This window comes from Eublepharis macularius, chromosome 8 (genome assembly GCF_028583425.1).
Source record: "Eublepharis macularius isolate TG4126 chromosome 8, MPM_Emac_v1.0, whole genome shotgun sequence".
Taxonomy (NCBI): domain Eukaryota; kingdom Metazoa; phylum Chordata; class Lepidosauria; order Squamata; family Eublepharidae; genus Eublepharis; species Eublepharis macularius.
Genome location: NC_072797.1, coordinates 137,220,440 through 137,228,017, shown reverse-complemented (window position 1 = coordinate 137,228,017; position 7,578 = coordinate 137,220,440). Strand labels below are relative to the sequence as shown.

At 40.9% G+C, this 7,578-nt stretch overlaps 1 pseudogene; it reads right to left on the bottom strand.

The window, feature by feature from the left end:
- Positions 1-6,308: 6,308 nt before the first annotated feature.
- On the bottom strand, positions 6,309-6,853 carry LOC129335014 (nicotinamide riboside kinase 2-like; annotated as a pseudogene).
- Positions 6,854-7,578: the final 725 nt, after the last annotated feature.

Genomic DNA, 7,578 nt, shown 5'->3' with positions numbered 1-7,578 from the left:
ACAACCTGTACTTTGGACAGAATATGGGGAAATCGAGTGGCAAAACTGTCAGACAAGGATGCATAGGACATTTTGTAGGTCTTCCATTCATAGAGTCACCATAGGTCGGAGGCAACTTGATGGCACATAACACATAAAAGATTAGAATACTACGGTCTCTTTCAGCCCCACAATGCAATTTATTTTAAAGTCTCTTCTTTATTTGCTCTCATAATGACACTGTTTATGGCACTATCCCCACAATATTACCACACCAAAGAGAGGAATGATGCCTTTGGCAGACTAGGGGAACTGTCCTAACATTTCTTCAGAACCAGTTTTTTTCCATTTTATTCAATGAGACTGTGTATAAATTGTGGAATACTCTTGTGGAAAAGCCATACCTGAAAATGTGCTCAGTTCCTTCATACAGTCCAGCAGCTAAGACTGCATGCAGAAGGCAGCGTTGTGTTTTCACGTATACCCTGCAAAGGAGAACTGTTTCTTCTACAGCTGCTATTCATTGCAGTGCGACTTGCACAGCAGAACTTCCTGCAGGATTTTTCTCTGGGGTGGGGGTAGCACCATTCTCCCATTCTAGTTCCCTAAATATAAAAAAAATTAAAATAAAGCTAATTTAATAATAGAAACACTAAAAGAACCATAGCACCAAAGCATAATCTAAATAACATTCCTTTTTTTAATATAAATTTTTTATTAATAATGCTTACAAATACAAAAAAGTTACAAAGCTTTTAGAGATAACTATTCCAAAAATACTAATAGATAAATGTTCTAGTGAAACATTTGTGGTATATAGCATAAAATATCTTTCTAGTAGATAGTCTAAAATTGTTTCACAAAAGGTAGACAAACTTATTCATAAACTTGGGCTTGAAAATAGTGAGAAAAAAGGCAATAATACGTAACTATCATTGAATCACTACAACATTACAAATCCTTCTTCTCTCCCCCCTCCCCCCTTTCCCCCTAAAGAAAGTTATCAACCATAAATTCTCCTGACTTTCACCTCCCTCCCTACCCACCCTCTCCCACCCCCTTTCTCCCACTCCCCCAATCCCACATAAAGACAATCCTGACACGGTGACCTGCAGGTAATTACCTAACAGGTTATTGGTATAAAAATACCAATTCCAAGAGCAGGAAAAGACAATGAGGGCTAAGTGCAATTACCCCCTATCCCCCCTACCACCCCAATCCCCTATAGTATCTTAATTAAATGCTTCTTTTTTTAAAATTCACAACATGAAAAATTATGTCCTGCTTATTGAGAACAATCCTCTAATTCAAACGAACTGGTATTTTGCTATTCTTAATGGGAGATAAGGCAGATAGCATTCTTCTTTTCTGTGTGTTCCTCTCCATTTCTATTGTGGAGTCAATTCCAATGGCTCTAAGAAGTGCTTCTCCAGACTCTTGATCAATAGCTCTGTAGATTTGTTCTTGATGTGTGACCTCTAGATGAACAAGATTAGTCCATTTATAGTTGATTTGAGCTTTCTTTAGAGCCTCAGATGTTCTTTTCAGCTCTCTTCTTTTGCTCAGTACTTCTGGTGGTAGATCAGTGAAGGCTAATATTGGGGTTCCGTTGTAATCAAGTGCTCCCCTCGCTCTAGCTGTTGCAAGAATTTTTTTCTTAATGCTCCCATCTTGAAAAGTAGCTATGATGTCTCTGGAATATTTGTTCTTTCCGCTGTTCCTTGATCCCACTCTGTAAGCATTTTCTATTTTTAAAGTCTCATCTTCATTTTCATTCCACTACAGCTGCTTTGTTAGCCATGAGAACAGAAAGTTTGGCAACTCTTCATTTATATTAATATTTTCTTTAAATCCTCTAAATTTAACATTCTTCTGTCTTATAGCCATTTCCAACCTTAATAATCTTTCCTGATGATAAGTATTTTTACGTTGAAGCTCTTTGACTTCTATCTGAGTTGCATTGTTTATTTCCACTGCTTTATTAGCACTGTGAGTTGCTTTATTTATTTCGATTTTCATTTCAGCAAATTGTGCTGTAAATTGCTGTGATAACATTTTTATGTTGTCAAGCAGATTTTGTTCCATTTGTTTTATCAGTTCAGTAAAGCTGTCTTGTTGGGAAGGTGAGCTTATTTCAGCAGTTTTAGTTGCGCCCGCCATTTTGTCTTCCTCTCCCTGCTGTCTCCCTGACTCTAATGTCATTTCCCATCTCGGAAAAAAGTTCTGTGAGTTTTTTATTGCCTTTACTTGGTGCCTCTTTTTCTCGGACATCTGCTTTCCCATAATTAGTGTGTTTCTTTTTGTTGTGATGATTTTAAAGGAGAAATTGGAAGGGGGGCGGAGCTCTTGCACTAAGCATCCTTCCTCCTCTCCGTCGATGCCACGCCCCCCCTAAATAACATTCCTGAAGAATTTAAAGACCACATAAAGAACAGATTTACATTACTAAATTTAATTGATCATGAACCAGAAGAACTGTGAGCTAAAACTAGAGATATTATCAATAAAGATTGCGCAAAAACTATTCCTGCAGCCAAAAGAAAGGAGAGGCCTAAATGGATGATTGACGAAACTCTTAAAATTGCTAAAAGACAGATGAGAAGCAAAAAGTGACAGAAATATATCAGAATTCTAAATGCAGCTTTTCAGCAACCTGCATACAGAGATAAAGAAATCTATTATAATAACCAGTGCAAAGAAACAGAAGAGAACAAAGGAAGACCAAGAGATCTGTTCAACAAAATCCAAGAAATCAAAGTGAGACTCAAGCCACGGCTCGGGATGCTGAAAGATCAACAGAGAAATACAGTATCCAATCAAGACAAAAATAAAGGAAATAGGAAGAACTGCACAAAAGAGATGGAATGATGACAGATTCCGACAAGGGAAGTGATAACAAAAATATGTCCACATCTTTTGTGAGCCAGAGCATCTGATGAAGTAAGCTCTGACTTCACGGGGTTGCCAGCTCTGGGTTAGGAAATTTCTGGAGATTTGAGGGATAGAGCCTGGAGCTGACAGGGTTTGGAAAAGGGAGGGACCTCAGGGGTACAATGCCATAGACCCCATCCTCCAAAGCAGCCATTTTCTCCATGGAAACTGATCTTTGTCCAACAACAACAACAACATTCAATTTATATACCACCCTTCAGGACGACAACACCCACTCAGACCAGTTTTCAAAGTATGTTATTGTTATCCCCATAACAATCACCCTGTGAGGTGGGTGGAGCTGAGAGAGCTCTGAGAGAGCTGTGACTGACCCAAGGTCACCCAGCTGGCTTCAAGCGGAAGAGGGAGGAATCAAACTAGGCTCTCCAAATTAGAGTCCTGCTGCTACATCAGACTGGCTCTCAATAATAACATTCAATTTATATACCGTCCTTCAGGACAACTTAACACTCACTCAGAGCAGTTTACGAAGAATGTTATTATTATCCTGACAACAATCACCCTGTGAGGGGGGTAGGACTGAGAGAGCTTTGGAAGAGCTGTGACTGACCCAAGGTCACCCAGCTTTATTGTAGCATAAACTTCCAATGCATCTGACAAAGAGCACTGTGGTTCTTGAAAGCTTATGCTACAATAAAGTTGGTTAGTCTTAAAGGTGCTACTGGACTCTTTACTATTTTGCAATTACAGACTAACACAGCTAAGTCTTCTGGATCTACCATCATCACAGGTGGTCACAGTATTTTTTACCACTCCAGCCAAAAAGATTGCCTACTCCATCCTGACAGCACCCGTTTCAAGTGGTCAAATCTCTTTGCAAATAAGAGGTTAATCTTCAATAGTAAGCTGGCACTATTTCCCCATATCTTGCAAAGGAGTAGTGGAGAAAATATGGGTTTGCCCAAGGCACCATGTGGCCTTTTGAATCAGGGATTTCCTGGCTCACAGCTCATAGCCTCAGCCAGAGTGCTCCATTAGCTCTCCGTTTCAGGTCCGGGCAGCAGGATCCCTGCGAATTTTCCACTTAGAAGCAGGAATCAGAAAGGGAATAGCTTTGTTGTGCCTCACTAGATAGGGGTGGACAAAACAAACGAGCCAGAAAAACACACAGAAATGGCTGTTTCGTTTTGTTAAAGTGGCATCTAGAATAGTGGACCAAATCCAGAAAACAGAATTATAACAATACCCTTCCACCAAAAAGTTTATGTGTTTTGTTTCATTTTCATTTTTGCCTCGTGGTGGCCGCAGCTGCAGGATCTTGTTTTCATTAATGGTATTCACCAATCAGATCGCAAGGGGAGAGACCCCTTACATTATTAATTAAGTCAGTTGGGGGGAAGGGGGAATAAGCACAACGTGCATGAGTGCATCTGTTTTCCCCATCACTACCTGGGCAATGGATCCAATCAGGTCCTCGCAAGAGGAAACCCCTTTCCACCTATCAGCTTTGGAAATGTTTTGAAGGAGGATGCATAGACTTCAATCATAGACTGCAATTCAAAAGACACTTCCCTGGGAGTAAGTACTATTGAATAACATGGGACTTACATCTGAGTAGATCTGTGGGGGTACATCTTGGTTTGTTTTGCAGTGCTACCCAAGCAGTGGTCTGTCTTGTCCACCTCTATCAGGGCACTTGGACGGTTGGTTGTTCTGAGGAAAAGTGTCGCTCAGGGGTGCAAGTGGTCTGTTCAATCAGTCAAACTTGATAAAAGTCCTAGAAGACTTCAATGGACTAACACGAGACTTACATCTGAATAGACCTGTTTAGGATTGCTCCCCCCCCCAATCCTGCAAGTCATTAGCCCTCTCTGACTTTTTAAAAATAATCCTGCCTGCCCACAGAAAAAGGAAAAATTATGGGGAAAAACATAAATATGTTTTTGGGGGGATGGTCAAACAATCATGCTGCCTTAACTTGGGCAATGGAGACTGGGAGTGTTTAATGCAAGAACACCCCCTCGTCGCGGGAACAAATCTGCAAAACACAGGTAAACATGGCACAACCAGGCAACAGTAGGATGCAAAGGTAATAATTTATTGGCACTATAGAAAAAGAAAAAAGTGGACATAAAGTAGAGTTGTTTTTAATGTTGCCACCACCCTGTGGCCACTACCGCTTTGCCAGCCCATTTCCTGCCAAAGTGTGTACCCACCAAACCTTGCCTTCTTCAGGGTCCATTGTGTGTGTATGTACTGCATCTGAGGAAAAATTCTGTGGGTCAATGGGTTAGAGGCAGGGGTTTGTTGATTTGGGTGCCATTTAGTGCAAAAGCAGCTGCCCCAAAGAGCCTGGAAGCCCTCATTGCAAAGAACAGGGCTGAAACTCATGATGATAAAACAAAAAAAACCCAAATGGATTAGCTTTGAGCTGACAAGACCCAGCCAGGAAAAAAACCAATAACAGGATAGAATTCCTTTGGAAACTCCAGATTCAAAAAGGAAACAGAATTTTTTTCAGTGCACACTGGCAGCAAAGTTTCATCCATCTAATCCCATTGAATGCAATGGACTGTGTGTGACTCTGTTTAGGATTGGCTGGTCAAAAATGTGAAAGTCACAGCTCCTAGCAATCCCATAATCTCATACAGGGTTGCCAACCTCCAGGTAAGGCCTGGGGATCTCCCAGAATTACAAGAGATTTCTGGATTATAAAAGCCTTGGAGAAAATGGCTGCTTTGGAGGTTGGACTTAACGACATTACACTCCTTTGAGTTTCCTCCCCTCTCTGAACTCTGCCCTCCCCAGGTTCGACACACACACCCAATCTCCAGGAATTTTCCAACTCAGAGTTGACAACTCTAGTTTAGCATTATTTGAAATCAGTCTATTCAATATCAAATTAATGTATTACTGTATTGGAGGCAAACCCTGCCCTCCTCTCCAGCACTGAATGACACACTCCCAATGGATCGGAATCTCTCTGTCAATTTTCAGGCAAGCCGAGCCAGAAGTGAGTGACAGAGCAACATGTTGCCCAGACTGGAATCAAAGCCCAAGTCAGCAGCTTTATAGGGTCTGGTAGAGCACCCTGTTCGCTGCTGATGTCACCTGACCAGGAGAACATGGGGCCTTCTGTTACTACAGGGGTCTTGATGAAATTCTGCTGTGCCTGGCTCCCAGTGTAAACCTGATGAGTGTTTTGCTAGTTTAAAATAATTGTGGTTTTTTGTTTATTTTTTTAAGGGAGGAGAATGCTTTTTAATCAAGGCCACACTGGCAAAGATACATCAACAACATCCTTAACAAAAAAAGGGAAAATCTTCATAGATTTCATAAAGTCAGTACTTTACTGTCAAGCTAGGCATATGTAAAAAAAAAAATTAAGTTATTCAATAGGTGTGTGTTGGACTTCTGAGATGTCACCAGCCGCTTGTTTAGGTCAGCAGTTTCATCAGTTCTTCTAAGCTGTTCTGGATATACCCATAGACATCATTAAAGAGCTCCTCCAGTGATTGTGTTCCATTCAACTGAACTACATCAACTATAAGGTCTTCCATCACCTTCTTATGTTTGACCTAAATGGGCCAGACATGACCATCAAACAATTCAGGTGCATCCGGCACAGTGTAATTCCTTGAACTTCTCCTCCTCTTGCAATCTTCATAGGGAATAGAAAAAAAGAATCAGTAGTCAAAAACATCAATCAGAGCTCTGTAAGTAAGAATCCTTCAACAGTAAGGATATGGATGGTGTTGTCCTTCTCCGCTGAATCTTCTATAGTTCTGACATCTAGTGTATTAATGCCATGTGATCATTCAAACTTGATTGACTTTCTCTTCCAAGCATTGATGGTGCTCATCATAGCATCCATATCCAAAGCATTCATAACTTAAAGAAATCATCCTGATGCACAACACTACAGTTGGGTAAAGCTCACATCGGCATCGGTGACCCCGCCGATGCCGATGATGACTTTCATGATGGGGTGACTTATCTCTCATGGTTGGTACTCAGAAGGCAGGAACCCGAGAAGAGGGAGCTAGGAGAGGAGCCTGGCGGTTGAAGAGAGCAGAGGGATGGGAGGAAGCACCAACATCAGCTGCCAAGGGCTGCCATAGCCTCCAGAAAATGGCCACAGGGAAGACAAGTCCACGCCTCACTGAAGCTACTCAGCGAATGAGCTAAAATAATTGTATTTTTATACAAATGTAAACAAATAACTTTGTAAACAGGTTGGAAGTTAGAGGTTGTTCATGCTTTGGAATCCCTACCAATTGCCATGGGATTGTTTCATCCTGATAATAAATCCCCAAGTAATTGGTGTCACATTTTCATATGAGCATTTTGTTGTTACAGTTATTAAATATGGATGTGCTGTGAACAGAAGATGAGCAACCCCGGCTCTGTTCATGTCAGCAGCTAAACGGCACAAATAAAAAGATTGATTGGCACCTCCTTAGATTCTAACGCTCTGTGATTATAGAGGAAGGTTATGGTTTGACACTTGCTTCTTGCAAGCCATAAGAAGCCCATTAGATGAAATATCAAATGTTGTTGCAAGCCAATTGTTTACCCCCTTTTGTTTAATAAATATTTAATGCTAAAGGATATGCAAAACCCCTTGAACAAAGTTTGCTAGCTTCTTTAAAAGGCAAAAATGCTCTTTTGCTGGATCACTCCAACTTCTATCTAGTCCAGGATTGT